Source organism: Chiroxiphia lanceolata, chromosome 5 (assembly GCF_009829145.1).
Source record: "Chiroxiphia lanceolata isolate bChiLan1 chromosome 5, bChiLan1.pri, whole genome shotgun sequence".
NCBI classification, from domain to species: domain Eukaryota; kingdom Metazoa; phylum Chordata; class Aves; order Passeriformes; family Pipridae; genus Chiroxiphia; species Chiroxiphia lanceolata.
In genome coordinates, this window is record NC_045641.1 from 1,926,764 (window position 1) to 1,946,467 (window position 19,704).

At 46.3% G+C, this 19,704-nt stretch overlaps 1 protein-coding gene across 1 annotated transcript in view; it reads right to left on the reverse strand.

Annotated features, from left to right (window-relative positions):
• The window catches only part of EXOC4 (exocyst complex component 4), a 304,003-nt gene that overhangs the window by 91,587 nt on the left and 192,712 nt on the right, over positions 1–19,704 (reverse strand).

The following is a 19,704-nucleotide window of genomic DNA, read 5'->3' on the forward strand; positions in this document are numbered from 1 at the left end:
ACCCTCCTCTTCGGTGCTCAGGATTTGGAATAAAAGATGGAATTCAACCGTTCCTTTCTTCCCCCTTGCTGCAGGCAGCCTCAAGGAGAAGGATTAGGGCCCAAACAGGACATGAAAGCAGCTGTCTGCACAACCACGAGGTGACTGATGAAACAATTATATCTAACCAGCCACGACAACTCGTGTGGAGTTCAGTCTTGCTGCAGAGCCTGCACAGTCAGACCTTATTTCTCGCTTATTTGTATTAATTACAGCCAGCACCAATTAACCCAGCTCTGTTACATGCACGGGGGAGCACAGTGGAGGAGCTGGAGGGAAACCTATTCATGGAATTCCTGGTGACATCCACCGCTTTGCTGGATAAAGTCAACCAAAATAAGATAAGTCTCGTGGAGATGGGCGTGAATTTAGGAGGGTAAAAAGGAAGGGACACGGTTAATTCTTTATTCACAGGGTGGGGAGGCCCTGGGACAGGTTGCCAAGAGAAGCTATGACTGCCCCTGGATCCCTAGAAGTGTCCAAGGCCAGGCTGGATGGGGCTTGGAGCAACCTGGGATAGTGGAAAGTGTCCCTGCCCTCAGCATGGGGTAGAATTGGATGATCTTTGTGGTCCCTTCCAACCCAAATCATTCCATGATTCTGTGATGTCGTGTTCAGCAGTTCATTCCACTGGTGTAGACACTTGTGATCCCTGTGAGAAGCTGTGACCTGGTTCCCACCTGCTCTGGAATTCATAGAACCATAGAACCATAGAATCATAGAATCAGCCGGGTTGGAAGGGACCTCTGAGATCATCAAGTCCAACCCTTGATCCACTACCAGTGTGGTTCCCAGCCCATGGCACTGATGCCACATCCAATTTGTCCTTAAACACCTCCAGGGATAGAGAATCCACCACTTCCCTGGGTAGCCCATTCCAATGGCTGACCATCCTCTCTGTGAAGAATTTATTCCTGATATCCTGTGCCCCCCTGGCACAGCTGAAGACCGAGCCCTCTTCTCTTGCTGATCCCTGCCTGGGAAAAGAGACCAACCCCCCCCGGCTCCCCCCTCCTGTCAGGGAGTTGCAGAGAGTGAGGAGGTCTCCCCTGAGCCTCCTCCTCTCCAGGCTGAGCCCCCCCAGCTCCCTCAGCCTCTCCTCCCAGCACTTGTGCTCCAGTCCCTTCCCCAGCCTCGCTGCTCTTCTCTGCCCCTGCTCCAGCCCCTCCAGGGCCTTGCTGAGCTCAGGGCCCAGAGCTGGACACAGCACTCCAGGGGTGGCCTCCCCAGCGCCCAGCCCAGGGGCACAAGCCCTGCCCTGCTCCTGCTGCCACACTCTTCCTCAGCCAGCCCAGCAGCCATTGGCCCTCTTGCCCCCCTGGCCACACTCTGGGTCCTCTTCAGCTCCCTGCCCAGCCCAACTCCCAGCTCCCTTCCTGCCTGGCTGCTCTCCAGCCCCTCTGGCCCAGCCTGCAGCTGAAGGGGCTCCTTGTGGCCAAAGGGCAGGACCCGGCCCTTGGCCTTGGGGAACCTCAGCCCCTTGCAATCAGCCCATGGGTCCAGCCTGGCCAGGTCCCTCCGCAGAGCCCTCCTGCCTTCCAGCACATCAACCTCTGATGCTGCTCTTGGGGAACTAAGTTCATATCCCTGAGATGCTCCTCATGTGGGAAGGCAAAGGAACTGCCTTATGATTGGAAATGATTCCTGAAATTCCCACCAACAAACATTGCCAGCAGTTTTCATTAATATTATTTATTCTTCCACTTCTCTACATTTTCTCCTGTGATTCTTCAATTTCCTTTCTGTTTTTTGGCATTTTTTTTCCCTGTGATTTTTCAATTACAATATCTACCAGTGGACTTGTGCCCTTCATTCTCTGTGGAGGAGTAAATCACTCACTGCTGTAAAATGCTTGTTTCCCAGTCCATTATTAACAAGAAAGAGGCATTTTGGAAAAAAACCTATATCACTGCTCAGCAAAGCATTTAAGGACATGGCATGGAAACACTTTGCAGTTCTTGCAGGTTTTACCACTCTGTTCCCAAGGTGCCTCAGTGACAGAGGAGAATTCAAATGAAAGATTAAAATGCTACAATTAGATGTGAGCCAAGTTCTCAACTTTTGTCTTCTTAAATAAAATCTTCCTGTTGATTTTGTGGCAAAGTCAAAACTAACTACAAGTGGTGGAGATTGAAGAAGGATGGATATTCCTGTGCAAACTCCAGGGGTGTTTGCATTCCCTGCCCATTTCATCGCAGGGATTACAAAGACATCTCCCTGCTCATGAATATTCTGCTCCCCCACCCATAAAAGTTCTCATTCCAAGGCACTTTTCCCCTTGCAAAATGCAAAGAAACCTTCCTTGCCCCTTCCTGGGATGAGGACAAATCCTCTCCATCTCCCTCCATAATCCTGCTCATGTTTATATTTCCCTTCAGGAGAATTACCTCCTCCATCTGCTGCTGACTCTTCCTTCCCGCCTTCCCGAGATTCCCAACTCAAACACACCCACTGTGGTTCCTGGATCCCCAAATACCAGACTTTGCAGTTTGGATCAGCAGCTCAAATAAGCGACAACCTGCAGAAGTCAAAGCTGCAAAGGCAGAGAATTCCCCAGACAGAGAGGGGGATGATCCATATGGATGTGGGTGTTTGTACCCACACAAACCCTCCTCGTGTTGTGCAGCATCAGCTCCTCTCAGGGACAATACTTGGGTTATTAATTCCCTCCTGGAACATGATTTAAGATATTTATGTTATCACTTCCCTTGCTATTTTAGGGATTAAACAGCAATTCACCCACCAAACTCAGAGCTGATGGGCACAGAATTAAACCCCCGACAGGTCTCTGGTGGTGTAAAAGGTTTGCAGCACTCTGCATTTTTTAAAAAGTAATTAAGATCTTGGTAAAAGGTCAGAAGTTCCACTGGGTTACATTTTCTCTGGCATGAGAAAGCAGCTTCCTTCCAAAACCTGCAGACAAATGGACTTTTTCTTCGTCAAAGAAAAAGGTCTCGCTGGGTGATAAATAACAGACCTGTCCAGTTTTGTAATCCAGTCAGAAAAAATATCCATCCTCGTGCTGAGGCACAAATTCAAACCAGCTCCTTCTTTCTTTGCTTAACCACCAATTAAAAATACAATACATCAGGGTAAGTTTTAGTTCATCCAAGTTGAATTTCATTCCCGCTGAAAAATGGAACCTCTCATTTGACGAAAACAGAGCAACTATTCTTTCAGAAAGAGCCCCCAGAATCAGTAATTTAGTTTAACTGGAAAGTGTGCAGGCTCCTCAGCAAGGAATTACACTGCTGATTGTGTTAAGCAAATAATAATTAACACGAGTACATACAGCTCTAATTAGCGAGGAATTTAATTAAACAAATATGCCAACATAACAAAACGCAGAACAAAGTAATTTTGCTCTGTCTTGGCAACATGGGCTTTGCTTTGTGGATGTTTTTTACACAGTGATTATATGAAGCAATTTTGGGTCCAGGAGCAGCAAACCAGGCTCTGAAACACCCCCAGTGAAAGACAGAGACCCCCAAAAAAGCACATCAGGAATGATTTCACTGGCTGTGGAATTCCCCGAGTCGTGTTTTTTATCACGTGGGAAAAGCAGACACAGAAACTTTTTGACAGTCCCAGCTTTCAGGATTACCAAGGAAAATTCCTGTTTCCCTAAATTAATGAAATATAAAAGATTTGTCATCCCTAACCTTTTAGCTGGTTCTGGCAGCCTGGGAGATGCCAAGTGATATCAAGGAAGGGCTGAGGTTCATCCAGTTCAGCCACAGGAGGCTGCCTAACATCATGGCCAGTTGGGTTTTGAGAATCTTCAAGGATGGAGACTCCACAACCTCTCTGGACAACCTGCTCCAGGTGTTTGACACCCTGACGGGAAAGAAGTGTTTCCCTATGTTCACAGAATCCCAGGATGCGTCAGGCTGGGAGGGACCACAGTGGGTCACTGCTCCAGCCTCATGGGGGTCATCCCAGAGCACCTGGCACAGGATTGTGTCCACATGGCTCTGGAATATCCCTAGGGAGGGAGACCCCAAACCCTCTCTGGGAAATTGGTTCCAGTGCTGGGTCACTGCACAGGGAAGAAGTTCTTCCTCATGTTCAGGTGGAACTTCCTTATGTGGAAGCGGAATGTCCCGCGCTTCCATCCCTCATCCCTCCAGGTCTGCACACACAAAGTCCATGCGTGGAGAACTTGGATTTTCCTGGCATTTTCCCTCTGCCAGTCAAACAAACCTGAAAAAGGATTCTACAAACCTTCCTCCAAGGTACTCTTAGAGCTTCACCAAAAAGGGTCTCCAACCACCCCAAAATCCCTTGACAGTTCCCGCACAAAGACAAGCTGTGATTGAGTGGAAGTGGTTTATTACTGAGAAAAAACCAACCCTTTTCAAAACCCACCTCTAATTTCTCTGGATGATTTTTCCACGAACCCCTGGATTTCTCTGGATGATTCTTCCACAAATCCCTGGAGTCAAGACGAGGTTTGTCTTTAGATCAAGGCTTGGAAGTACCTACAACTGCCCAACTTCCAGCTCACTCGCTCTCCCCAAATCCAGGGTTTTCAGCACAACCATCACTGCGTTTGAGAAGAGATGATGCTTCAAAATATATCAGCATAATTCCCAAAAAAAAGTTGCCTTCGCTGTGGAATGAACTCCAGGGAATTCAGAATCCCTGGTAGGTCACCAAGAGCCTGAAGGAAAACACCTCCCACCCCAAAAACTCACTAAGATTTGGATGGACATCGACACAGATCCTCCACAAAGGAGGACAAACCCCTTGGGCAGTAAAATCCCATTTTCTCCAACAGTTTCATCCTCAGTTTTTTACTGGGTGGTTCACAGCTTGTTGTGATTTGCTCCTAAATAATTTATAAATCGTAGGAATGAGGATTTTTGCCTCTTTTTTGTCTCTGCTTAAGTATTTCCAGCCACATTACAGAGATTTATTATCAGTAAAAAGAGAGGAAAAAGAAGATGAGGAAGCTCTGATTCCAAATACATCAGCACACTCCCAAAAAAAGCTGGAACTCCAGTGAATTCATCATCCCTGGTAGGTCACCAAGAAGGAAGGAAAACACCTTCCACCCCAAACACTCATTAATATGTGGATGGACATCAACACAAATCCTCCACAAAGCAGAACAAATCCCTTGGATAGTAAAATCCCATTTTCTCCATCAGTCTTTTTACTGGGTAGTTCACAGCTTGTTGTGCTCCTAAGAATTTACTGGCTCCTAAATAATTTATACCTCACAGAAATGAGGATTTTTGTCTTGTTTTTGCCTCTGCTTGAGTATTTCCAGCCACAACACACACATTTTTTAATCATTCAAAAAGAGAGGGAAAAGCAGATGAGGAAACTCTATGTTTTGCAAAGCTCTTTCTGACCAAGAATACGCAAAACCCAGACTGCACTCTATATATTTTATATATATTTTATATATATTTTATAGTTTATATATTTTGTTGTCTGTTCCTAATATATTCTACAGTCTGTTCCTAAAGCCACAGAGCAGTGTCATGATCCAGCCTAATTAAATCAGTTAATCTGTGTAACTTTGCAATGCTTGGACTTTTTCCAGAAGGGCTCCTTGGAGCATTTTTTCTTCCCTCTCTGTCTCTTCCTAAATTTCTGAGGTAAACAACAACAAAAATGCTGATTTCTTTCCTGGCACTCCACAACCAGTTGAAGGCCCAGAGGGTTTCTTTTTGCCTTGATGTTAAACTCCCTGCTTATCAACCCTGTTCTCAGCCTGAAGCTCAGCACCACTGTTCTGCACTTTGTTACTCCTTAATTTGATATCTGTACTGTTGTAGTGCCTGCAGGCTTCTGAGTTACACTGATTTAGTGCTGGGTTTTTCTCCCTCCTTTTATTTTTTTATTTAATTTCTGTCCGGGCCTTAATTCATCACCAGAAAAACCACACCGGTCCTAAAGAATTTGGTCTTGAGGTGTTCAAACACAGTAATGATGAATATTTGGAGGTGTTTTTCAGCTCTAATGTTCTGTGATTCTAATTCCTGGGATCACAGAATGGTTGGAAGGGTTGGAAAGGACCTTTTAATCCATCCCTTTTGCCACGGGCAGGGACATCTTCCACCAGATCAGGTTGCCCAGAGCCCCATCCAACCCCAGAGGATGAAGGGGAAGCTCAAAGGAGCTTGGTCTTAAAGAAGTGAGATAAAACCTCCTAAAGAAACAAGATATAAAATGAAATAAACAAAACAAATAAACGAACCAGAGTAAAATACAAATATAAATAAATAAAACGAAATATAGGGAATTTATTTGATGCCTGGAGACCTTCTCAGTAGCAGGAACAGGTTTGATCACACAAACCCGGGTGCAGCTGTTTTATAGGGAAATCTTCTCCAATTAAACAGCAGGAGAAACAGGATATAAAACTCCTTTATCTCTTTTCATCTCCGCCAAACGTGATCCCAGAAAGCCCAAGTGGGCTATTGAGCATCAACACCAGGCCAGGATTCCAATCCCATGGAAAGAAAACCTTCGGAAGATGTTTTCCTTCCCCCCCACCTTAATCCTACCCTGTAAAAAAAGCCAAAGCGGAGCTTCAGATTATTCCACAGGTTTAATTCCAACTAAATCACTCCTCAAAATCGAACACCCTGGCCCAGGCACAGCTTCAGATGGGCCCTAATTTCAATTTTCCCGACTTTGTTGGAAAATAGGGACGCATTCCCCAACTCTGGGGGACAAACTGCGCATTTTTTAGGGCAACCCGTGTGCAGAGAGGGGCGTCTCCATCCGGTTCCTGACCTGGAATTGTCCTCTCCACTTCCTGGCTGGAGTTTGGAGCTTGCACAGATCCAACCCCCTCTGTTCCAGCCTCCCTTTTCCCAACAGAAGCCGCTCCATCTTTTTATTTAACTCTGCTCCTGCACCCGGAGAGGTTCCTGCACCTTCCACCAGCTTTTCCGGGAGATGAGCAATCAGGATCAGCCACAGTTATCCCAGGGAAAATTCCAGAGGAGTCCAGTCATTAACATTTCATTAATTCCCTGATGAAAACCCTTCCCAGATCCCATTCCCAGCTGTAACCCCCTGGCACCTCATCCCACACACGCGCCTTCCTCCCGCTCCGTGTTTTCCAACCGGTGAACCCTCAGCCACAACACCCCCTTTCCCTCTCATTTTCCTGCCCTCAAAGGAATTCCACCTCAAGGAATTCTGAGCTGCTTCAAAAGAGCAACAAAACAACGTTATTACGTTCGAGAACTTCCAGTGGAATCAAATCTTTTCCTCGGAAACAATCTAATTCCAGAGGCACAATATACTGGGAGGAAGCCCAAGCTAAGGAGGGATGTTCCCTCTTGCTTATCCCGGGAAAAGTCTATGGTGGGCAAATTTAAGGCGGGGAAACGCACAAAGGATTTCTGGGAATGCTTCCAACCTTCTGTTTTAAGCATTGTAAGCAAATAGATGATCACAGAGCGGGATAAAAGGCTTTTTCTCAGGATAAAGAAGGGTTTCTGGAGGGACGGGATATATGGGATAAGAGGAAATGCAGTGAGATAGAAAGGGTTTGGGTAAAGCCTTGATGAATTATAAACTGGTTTTTTTGTTCATCTTGCACAGGAGTTTGGAAAGGTAGCAGGGAGAGACATTAGGAGTAAATGCAGCGTTGGCATTAGACATATATATATATATATAAAAATATAAAAAATATAAATTAATTCTACATAAAAATTAGATATACTATATATTATTGTTTATATATAATACAAATATATATATTATATATAAATATATATAATATAAATAATACATATGCAATTACACTATATACTATGTAATATGTATTATATATTATTATATAATATATGAATTGCACAATTGCAAAAATAAATATATAAATATATAAATATATAATATATATTTTATATTATATATACTTATATATACTTTTATATTTAATATATTTTAATATACAAAAATGTATGTAATATAAATATTCTATATAAATATAATACGATATATAAAAATATATGTAATGTAAATATATAAATATAATATATTTTATATATAATATATTTTATATATAAAAATATATGCAATATACATTTATATATAAAAATATATATAATATGTATATATATAATTATATATACCTTATATTGTACCTTATATATACATATATATTATATATATATGTATATATATAATTATATATATATATAATTCTAAATACCTTAGCTTTGTGGTACCTCACTATCAATAGTCTTGCTGAACAAGGTGTGCCCAGGATTTCCTAAGGACATGGGATTTTATACAGGGCCAGAAGGCAGCTCCTTTTTATGGCCTTTTTATGGCAAACAGGGCCTAGTGGACACCAAGGTGTCCATGACCAGCAGTGTGTCCTGGGGGACAAGAGGTCAACGGGATGCTGAGATCCAGCAGGCCAAGAGATCCAGGAGGCCAAGAGATCCAGGAGGCCAAGAGATCCATGGGGAAGAGCATTGCCAGGGTCAGGGGGGGATCCTGCCCCTCTGCTCACATCTGGAGTGTTGGGGCCAGGTCTGGGCTCCTCGGGACAGGGGGGATGTGGAGTTTGGGAAGCTGGAGCAGATGATCCGCTGTGGGCCCTTCAACAGTGACCCATCCTTGGATTCTGTGAAAAATGGGATGTGTGGGAGCCTCTGCCTCAAGGCAGGACAAGGGGGAACCCGCTGAGGGGTGAGGGGGCTGTTCCATCACGAGGGAAAGTGGTTTGTAAATCGCTCCTTTGTCGGGAACTTTGTAGGGATGGGACGAGGACTGAGGGGTACAAACTGAAAGAAGGGGAATTTAGGTCGGATACAAAGAAGAAATTCTTCCCAGGGAGGGTGGGGAGGCCCTGGCACAGGTTACCCAGAGAAGCTGTGGCTGCCCCCGGATCCCTGGAAGTGTCTAAGGCCAGGTTGGAGCAACCTGGGATAGTGGAAGGTGTCCCTGCCCATGGCAGGGAGTGGAATGAGATGATTTTTAAGGTCTCTCCCAACCCAAACCATTCTGGAATTTTATGATTTCCACGATTTTTAAGCTGAATTTCCACGTTTCTGCTCTGCATTCCTCCTCCACCTCTGATAGAGAATTTAGAGGTACAGACTTTACCCAAAATATTTCTGAGTATTTCTGGGGTATTTTTGGGGTGTTTTTTTGGTACTTTTGGGGTGTTTTGGGGGGTATTTTTGGGATGGTTTTTTTGGTACTTTTGGGGTGTTTTGTGGGTATTTTTGGGGTGATTTTGATGGGTGCTTTTAAGGTATTTTCAGGGTATTTTGGTGGTACTTTTGGGAGTATTTTAGGGTGATTTTGGGGACAGGGCTTGGAGCAACGTGGGATAGTGGAAGGTGTCCCTGGCTGTGGCAGGGGGTGGAACTGGATGGCCCTTAAAGTCCCTTCTGTCCCAAACCATTCCATGGTTCCTTTGCCTCCCTGGGTGAACAGTGACAAAGATGTGCAGAGGGGAGAAGCTGACTTGCTAAATACCTTCTCAAATCCCAGGCTTTGCTGTTTTCCAACTCCAGGAAAAGCCTTTGCTTTGTGCAAATCTGCAAAACTGTTCTAATGGAAATTTATAGCCTTGATTTGTTTGGCTTCCCCAGAGCTGGAAAGGTAAACAGGACAAGGGAACAACACAAACTCTTTTCCACATCAAAGGGGAATCACTGGAGACAGAGCTTGAAAGGGCTTCATCCCTGTCCTCCCTAACGCAAAGAGCACAACAAAGCTGAGCTTCATCTTGGTCACTAAATGAAGAGGGAAATGGCAGGATGTTGAGGGGGCTTTGAAGCCTCATTTGCATCAAATAGCCACTCCAGAGGGAGGGAAAGGCTGGAAAGCTCTAATAAAGACAAAGTACCTCCATTAGCATTGCCCTGTTTGGAAGTGAATCCCCCACTGCCCCCCTTCCCTCTCTGGGTCCTGCTCACGGACCTGGCTGGGTGGGCACAAAAAAGGCTCCTTTTGGGAGAAATCAAACTGAGATTTGCACTGTAGAAACTCTGGTGGCTGAGGAAAACAGCAAGGACTGAGTTTCCCATCCCTGGAAGAGTTAATCCATCCCTGGAAGTGTTCAAGGCCAGGCTGGACAGGGGCTTGGAGCAACCTGGGATAGTGGAGGGTGCTGGGGTTGGATGAGGTGACCTTAAACATCCCTTCCAATCCCAACCCATTCCGTGGCTCCATGAAATGCCTTTTGCTCCTCCAGACATCCACAAAGCCAAACATCACAACAGGAAAGCCTAACCCCAGGTTGAACAGCCCAGAACGAAGCTCAGACCACATTTATTCAGCAGCAAGGGCCTTCCCACCGAACGCCTTAATCTCCTGGTTTCTCCAAATCAAGATTAATTCCTGGTGGGAACTGGCATGGATGAAGTCTCGGGCAGAAAAGCACAAGGAATTCCAAATTTCTGCCTTGAAGGTCTTTAACAATGGCTCAGAATGCAACTTTATTTCCCAGAAACTTCTTTTTCTTCAGTTCTCAAAACTGGTCTTGGTGCCAACACTGGGACACGAGTGGCTTTTAGAGAGAACAACCTTTAAACTCAGGCCTTATGGTCAAAGATGATCCTGAAGGGAAGTGGGAGAAACTTTTGGGATCCAGAGATCAGTGGCCAAAACAGTGAAAAAAATACTGACCCAATATTTCTTTGGAGGCCAACAACAACTGAGTATTTGTTAACTTTTGCACCAGAATATATATATATATATATAATTAAATTATCAGGAGAGGGAGAAGGGACCATCTTTTTCCCTTCATTAAAAAGCATCTACATCTGATTATTAAGGTTTCCAGATTCCAGATTCGACTGACAGTGAGCAGGGCCACCAGGTCACCACCATGTGGCAGCACAGCAGGAACAGGACGTGGGAAAAGTGAGATTTTAAAAAGCTGCCTCCGATCTTGAGAAACGACAAAAAGCTTCCGCACGTTTTTGGGAAAAAAAAAAAAAAAAAGGGACAAAATAAATTAAATTTTAGATTTTAGATGTCCCCACCATCAGAACCCAGAGCCAAGCTCTGACAGCTCTCTGGGAGGGGAGGGGGAGGGTTTGCAGGTCCTGGTGCTTTCACAGCTGGGTCTACCAGGATTCCTCAGCAACGCTTCCGACTGAATTCCAGCACTTCCCACGTGAAAAGAAGAAATTTTGGAGAGGGGGGTAAAAGAAAGTGTGACAGATTCAGCTATTAAAAAAAAACCACAACCCAAAACTAAAAAAAGAAACCCAAAAAACAAACCACCCCTTCTCCCTTTTTAGTGGCTGTGGGAAGATCTCTGGTGGGTAGAATGGGCCAAACCAGAGCTATGTGGGACTCGTTCCGGATCCTCTGGATGCAGGAATAATATAGAGACATGGGCTCCATTTCCATGGCTTTAGAATGATGGAGAAAAGGACAGAAAGGGGCTCTGCATCCCTTTGGAATTAGCTCAGCCTGCTCCTCTCCAGCAGATGTTGCTCTTACAGCTTGTTTGGAAAATGAGATTCAAGGACATGAGTCCAGAGGAGGCCCCGGAGGTGATCCAAGGGCTGGATTCCCTCTGCTCTGGAGCCAGGCTGGGAGAGCTGGGAATGTTCACCTGGAGAAGAGAAGGCTCCAGGGAGAGCTGAGAGCCCCTTGCAGGGCCTAAAGGGGCTCCAGGAGAGCTGGAGAGGGACTGGGGACAAGGGCTGGAGGGACAGGACACAGGGAATGGCTTCCCAGTGCCAGAGGGCAGGGATGGATGGGATATTGGGAAGGAATTGCTGGTTTGGAGGGAGAGGAGGCCCTGGCCCAGGTTGCCCACAGAAGCTGTGGCTGTCCCATCCAACCCTCAGCTGCACTTGAGGTTTTGATCTCTATCACAGGGCACCACAATTCTTGTCTGATCCCAGCCCTGCTCTCCACCCCCTCAGAAAAACCTCTGCTGACAAGTGAGGAAGATCCCATTCCTTGCCCATCCCGTGGATTCCAGCCTGGTTGAGCGAAGGGAGTGACCGGGGGGACGGAAAACGCCAAGGCACATTTTGAATGGAGAGATGGTTCATCCAGCACTGAAACATGTGGGTTTATGTCAGAAAACCCCTGCTGTGGACAAGCCAAAAACTTCCTCTCCACTTCTGCATCTCAGAACGTGACTGTAGGAAATCCATGGCCGTGACAAAGCCGAGGAGGAACGAGCAACACATCCCTCAAAACTCTATCTTCCTCCACCTGGTTCATCTCCCCAGACACCTCCCAAGACCTCCTGGGTCCCTGCCAGGGAATGGGAGGTTGCAGGGCATGGAAATCAGGACAAACAGGTAACAGGAAGAATGTTCAGGGCACAGCTGCTGCTTGACACCATCCAAAAAATCAGCACTATTCTTCCCCTGCCTCCCTGCGAAGCCCCTTCACGTGCTGAAACAAAAAGCTCTAATTTGAGCTTTGTTGGATTTTGACACATCCTCGGCCGAGCAAGATCCCCCTCCTTCAATCACACACCATTTTCTTGAGGAAGGGGAGGAAGCTGAAGTAATTATTGCAAAAATCATAAGAGGCAGCTTCAGCCTCGTTACCGCCAGTCCTTTGTAATTTTGGGTTTTTTTATCGATTGCCTCCCGTGAACACACAAAGTATTGACTGAGCCCTCAGCCTGGTGCTGTTGCAGAGATAAGAACAGCAGGCAGAGAGGAAAAACAAAACGCAATTAAGTGACCCAATATCCTGTTGAACAGCTGTGGGTAAAAAAAAAAAAAGAAAAACCAAAAAAACCCAACCAACCAACCAAAAAACCCCAAAAAACCCCCAAAACCAAACCAAACAAAAAACTAACTAACCAACCAACCAAAAAAACCCCCAAAAAAAAAAAAAAAAAAAGGAAGGGGAGAAGGAAAAGGAAAGCCTGGAAGGGAAGAAAGAAAAGGAAAGCTTGGAAGGAAATACAGACAGTGTGTCTTCCAGAGTGTGCCACAGACCAGCTTGGGAGCAACATCTTTGTCCAGTGGAAATGAGGGTTTTATCTCCTAGATTTCCAGTGTGGTTGTGTGAAAAGCTGTCTATTAAATAATGTCTGTTTAATAATGTCTGTTAAAAAATGTCTGTCTACAACAGGATCAGTCAGAGTTATTAAACACAGGGAATAGGATGGGATGGGTTGCCAGCACTTAGAACTTTTCACTAAATTCAACTTTAAGTAATAAAGCTTCAAACCCAAACTCATTTATAAGACAAAGCAAATTCTTCCAAGCAGAATTTCCCCCCTCTGTTTCACTAAATATTGACCTGCTCCTTCTGGTTATAAAACCAAGCTAAAATTAAATTTAACTCTTTCTTTCTTTCTTTTTAAGTGAAACCTGAGAGGGGAAGTGGACAGGCAAAAAAAAAAAAAATCCTCAGCACTTCCACCCAACTCAACAGAAAGAATTTGTGGTAAAATGGAGCACTGTGGTTGTGTCACAACTCACTGCAAAACACCATAAATTGTGTTGTGGGAGAAAACACAACTTCCTGGGGAGCAAATCTACAGGGAAGAGTGTCCTGACAGTGGAACTCGGGCACTGCTCACACACTGCTCCTGGTCAAGGGTTCTGTTAGTTAAAACAGGGAATTTCCATGGAATGAATCATGGAATGGTTTAGGTTGGAAGAGAACGTAAAGATCATGTTGTTCCAAACCCCTGCCAAGGGCAGGAACCCCTTCCAGTAGCCCAGGTTGCTCCAACCTGGACTTGGACACTTCCAGGGATCCAGGGGCAGCCACAGCTTCTCTGGGAAATCCATTCCAGCCCCTCCCCACCCTCCCAGACAGCAATTCCTTCCCAATATCCCACCTAACCCTGCCCTCTGGCACTGGGAAGCCATTCCCTGTGTCCTGTCCCTCCAGCCCTTGTCCCCAGTCCCTCTCCAGCTCTCCTGGAGCCCCTTTAGGCCCTACAAGGAGCTCTCAGCTCTCCCTGGAGCCTTCTCTTCTCCAGGTGAACATTCCCAGCTCTCCCAGCCTGGCTCCAGAGCAGAGGGGCTCCAGCCCTGGGAGCAGCTCTGGGGCCTCCTCTGGACTCTCTCCAGCAGCTCCACGTCCTTCAGGAATGTTGTTCCCAGGGCTGGATGCAGCTCTGGAGGTGGGGTCTCACCAGAGTGGGGCGGGGGGGGGGGATGGCAACACACGCATTCTTAAATACCTTAATTAATAATTACCATCAATGTCATCACTAAAATAACCCTCGGCTTGAAGCTGCTGCTGGAGAAGAAAGTAACCTTCGACTTTGAGAAAGATTAAAAGCAGAGCTATCTGCAAGGGAACGATGATTGACAGAGGGAGAGGGAAAGAGCAACATTTAAACAATACAAGGAAACCTGTAATTGAGCCTGACACAAACTCCTTTCTATTGCTCTGCCTCCCCGATGTATCCAATCAATGCCCCGAGTCTCCATGGCAAAGCCATTATTTAAACAAAGCTGCCTTTGCCTTAAAGAGGTGCCAATTTGGGCCAATTTAGGGCTGTGATATTATGCACAATTTCGCTGTTGTGATGTGCTCAGAGATCCTACATCGATCTGGAAAATCAAAAGGCAACAACATTTTGATGGTTCATAGATTCCCCCCCTTTCTTTCTGACTCCAGAATCCCGAAATGGGTTGAATAGCCCAGCAACCACCTCCTCTGCTCATCGCTCCGGGTTCATTATCAGTGAAAGCCAAATTGGAGAGAGGCTTCTTAAAAGGCAGAGCAGCAAAAAGAACAGATAACTACTTAAATGCACCTTTTAACGACGTTTCCCTCCCAAAAATACATTCAACTGCTGCCTCCAAACACATCAGCAAAGCTGGGAAATGGGAGAAAAGCCATTCCTTGAGCTGGTGGATGGGACGGTGCTTAAAACACATCACAGGGAGTTGGGGAAACTTCGGTTCAGCACCAGGGCTGCTCCTGGAATTAAAGGTCGGAGGTTGCTCCAGCTGTTTGTCAGCTCAAGGCTGGAAGAGGGTGATGAAGCAGGTCAAAAGGATTGTAACAGGCACTGGGAAAAGCATTGGAAAAGGCTGCCCAGGGAACTGGTGGAATCACCATGCCTGGAAGTGTTCAAGAAACGTGTGGATGTGGCACTCGAGGACGTGGTTTAGTGGGGCTGGCTGATGGTTTAACTCAATAATCCTGGAGGTCTCTTCCAACCTTGACAGTTCAATCCCTTAATTTTCCCAGGTGTTCATTCCCCACCTGTAAAGTGGGAATAATTATCCTTCTATTCTCTCATCCCTTCTTTGCCCACTTTAATTCAATCACAGCCTCTTTGAACCTGTCTGTGCCTGGCTGGGTCCCTCAGGTGAGGCTGAAGGACCAATTCATTGCCATAACCCACATAAAATCCAGAGGTACTGCACCACTTGGATAATCTAAAATGGTTTCTTCACCTCTGGCTTTTGCAGTTCCCCAATCACAGAAAACACTGAATTAGCCCCATTTAACAGCTGCTGCTGTGCCCCCCACCACTGCTCAAACCTGCTCGACACCACAGTGACTGTGCAACGAGGAGACAAACATTCCAACAGAGCTCTCAAAACTTAAAACTCCTCGACTTAAATAAAAAGATTCACTTTTTATTGACTCACAGTGGAATTTCAGCACAGCAGTTCCGAGGGAGAGGAAGATGAATCGTCTCCACTGACCAGGCCTGACTCTAAATGCCTTCGGAAAACTCTGGAAAACTCGTCCTGGCAAAGTGAAATCCGTCCCTCCTCTGCCCTTTGTTTTCAGAGATTACAACCAAGACATCCTGGGGGGTTTATTGCTCTGTGAATCAGCACTTGGCAAAACAAGCAAAACTCGACAGGCAGCTCGGAAGCGACTCTAATCCAGCAGGGATTTGGGAGTTTACAGCTGTAAAGCATCGAAGAAGACCTTCCAAAGATAAAAGATTTTTTGGTTTTTTGTTTTTTTTTTTTTTGAGGACGTTTGTCTCTTCCTGTTTCCAAGTGTCAGCGCTGGCTCATGGCAAATTATCACATGAAACAGCCAAAACTGGGCTTTTTGCTGGTGGGATGCAACTAAAAGCAGGTCTCCCTGTGCTGGTTGTAGCCCAGAACAGACACTCAAGAGAAGGTACAGGAGATTAAAAAAACAATAACTCCAGAGGAGGTAGATCTTTGCTGCTCCTGCCAGCCCTGTGTGATGTTTGTAGTGCTCCAAGCTGGATAAAAACTATTTAATAAAGTTTTTATGGCACTGTTCCCTTGGCAAAGGGGTCTCCCCGAGACTGGCAGGAATCTGCTGCTACAGAGTAATAAAGAGAAATCATTCCAATCCCTCCACATCCTCCTTCCCACTGCTCCCTTTGCACACCAGGGAGTTTCCAACAGGCACAGACACCTCCCACTATCCCAGGTTGCTCCAACTTGGCCTTGGACACTTCCAGGGATCCAGGGGCAGCCACAGCTTCTCTGGGAAATCCATTCCAGCCCCTCCCCACCCTCCCAGACAGCAATTCCTTCCCAATATCCCAGCTATCCCTGCCCTCTGGCAGTGGGAAGCCATTCCCTGTGTCCTGTCCCTCCATCCCTTGTCCCCAGTCCCTCTCCAGCTTTCCTGGAGCCCCTTTAGGCCCTGCAAGGGGCTCTCAGCTCTTTCTGGAGCCTTCTCTTCTCCAGCTGAACATTCCCAGCTCTCCCAGCCTGGCTCCAGAGCAGAGGGGCTCCAGCCCTGGGAGCAGCTCCGTGGCCTCCTCTAGACTCTCTCCAGCAGCTCCATGTCCTTCAGGAATGTTGTTCCCAGGGCTGGAGGCAGCTCTGCAGGGGGGTCTCCCCTGAGGGGACAGAGGGGCAGAATCCCCCCCTGCCCTGCTGCCCCCGCTGTGGGACCAGTCCAGGGCATGGGGGTCTCTGGGATGGGGCATCTTCAGATTCCCTCATGGATCATTCCAAGGCCTCTTTTGATCACCCAAGTGCTTTAAGTACAGCTCAGTCACCTCCTTCCCTTCCCAGCCAAGCTCTCACCCACGAAAATTCAAATCCTTCCCATCAGAACAAGAGGGAGACTCTTTGAGACATGTCAGCAGTCGAGGTGAAGAAGCAAAACTCCATCTGCTTCTTAGGAAATCACTAGATGAACCATCTCACATCTTTCTCGAACAATCCCAACCCAAAACATCAAATCTAAAAATAAGAAAATGTTCTTGAGTGTTCAGGGCAACCACTGTCACCATCTGATAACTGCAGACCATCCCCCTGAATCTGCAGCTGCCTCGGGCTCAGGAGAGGCCCAGCCCAGGCACTGCCAGGTCACTTCTGACTTTTGGGTGATTTATCACTGCCTTGGCTATCGTTTTTCACCCCCAAAAATGCGGGATCTGGGATTGCACCACTCGCCAAACGGAGCCGCTCGCTTAACGAGACAGATGGATTTTTTATTGACTTAATCAAGGGGCAGTAACAACTCAATAGCTCATTTCTCCAGAGCTGGCTGGAACCAGCTCCGGGGGCACGAGGAGGAGATGTAAAACACGGTCTATAAATTATGAGTTTATTAAAGAAATGCCAATGGAAACCGCTCCGGGATTGAGCGTCCCCGCGTTCTGCGAGGCTTCCACGGCAAGTGGGCAAAATATTGACTGAGAACAAACGAGGCAAGAGATCTCCAGGTCATTTATCAGTGGAAACTCCACGATTTTTCTCCTTCAGCTGGCAGGATTATTCCATTCCACTGTGTTTGATGGGACAGGAGACAAAAGGTTATCACAGTTTTTGTTGCTCTTGTTCAGCTTGGCTTCGTCGCGGTCTTTTTCTGCTTCCCTAAATCAGCTGAGAGGGCTCTGGAAGGAGCAGCTTTGGCTCAGGTTTGCCAAATTTGGGCCCTAATTAATGGGATTATTCCTCTGAGACCTCTAGACAGCTCTTGGGGTGTCCTGTGCAGAGCCAGGAGTTGGACTCTGATGATCCTTGTGGGTCCCTTCAGAGCCAGGATATTCTATGTTTCTACACAAAGAAAGGCTCAGGGACTCCTGGATGAGTTAAAATCCCAGGAGAGAGTCTCAAAAACCACATTATTGAGGTGCAAAAACACACGGGGAGAGACAGTGAGTGAAAGAGGACAAAGCAACTATGTCCAAATTGCACAAATTGCTAAATATTAACAAGCCTCCAAAGCACTGAGAGCAAAACAGCTTCTCTGAGATAACTTAATGCTCCATTCAGAGCTGAGAACGTTAAACCAGAACCGAAGAGGCATTATATTGATTTGTACAGTGAACCACAGGAATATGAAATAAATGAGGAGAAAAAGAAAACCAAAAAAAACCCCACAAAAAACCAAACCCAAACCACACAGAAAGAAAGGAGAAAACGTTTCTAACAATTTCATATATTCCCCTCAGGGCTCCACAGAGATCAAGGCAGAAGGAACTTCTGTTCCAGGAGGGAATGATCTGTTCTTAGTTTCCAGACAAATACAAGCAAGACCGATTTCTTTTTTTTTTTTTTTTTAAACTAATTGATGAAATTTTGAAGCAGAAGCGAAGCCTGAAGAGGACTGCACACGTTAACTCGGATATTTACTGCTTCTAATGGGCCAAATTAGCTGCTGGTGATTAAGACTCAGGTCTGGAAGGATAATGAATGGGCTCTTAACGGACCAAGCCTTTAATCTCCAGGCCCCTGGACTGGATCCAAAGCCAAGGGAAGTGAAAGCATTAGCAGCTGTGATGTGGCCACTGAGCTATTTTTAGCCCGTTTTAGGCTAAAATCTGGCCATGCATCCCTGGAATACCCGGGGGAATTGTGTCACCACCGGTCCTGCTCCACTGACACACATTTCTGCTTCGCAGAAGCTTTTCTGAAGGCAGGCAGAGCTTGTGCCTGATGGGCAGAGCAGAGGCAACTGAAAAAAAAAGCGTTTTTCCAACAGATGATATCCAGGCTGTGCTCACTCACCTCTCCTAAATCCCATTTCTTCGCCTCTTGCCTGTTGCTGCTGCCCTTGGAGCAACGTGTCCTGCCTCGGGGACCCTGGATATCATCCCACTGAGAGCAGGCAAAACAGCTCCAATTTGTCCTATTCTCTGGGTTAAATAGTCACATTTTGGAAGAAAACTCATTTCTGGGTTCCTACAAGTGCATGTGGAACCAAGAGGCAAAGCCCAGAGGACACAGAAGGTTTTTGGTGGTGGCTTTACACTCCAAATTAAATATAAAGGTCTCCTCTTGGGCAAAGAACGAGGTGATGGACTCTGTTCCCTCCTATGGACCAACCAATTATTCCTCTGATTGCTGGGATTGTTTTCAAAGGCTCGAGGAGCCTTCAGAGACACAGCAATGGAGAAGGTCCACAGAGGGCAGGTGGAGGGAGAGGGTGCCTGGGGATGGGAGTTTTACCTCTTGCTGTGCCGGATTATTTGTTGTTTCTCCCACACTTCTGCTTTTCCATCCGTAAAAACAGGGACAACGAGTCCAAACACACACAGCCTGCCAGGGGTTTCACAATCTTCAGGCAGAAGCCACCTCAGAAACTGGCTGTCCACACTGAAGTGCCAGTAAACCAAGTAGATGAGATGCAAATGCTCAGAATTAGAAGAGAAGACTCTCCAGGGAGAGCTGAGAGCCCCTTGCAGGGCCTAAAGGGGCTCCAGGAGAGCTGGAGAGGGATTGGGGACAAGGGATGGAGGGACAGGACACAGGGAATGGCTTCCCACTGCCAGAGGGTGGGGCTAAATAGGATATGGGAAGGAATTGCTGTCTG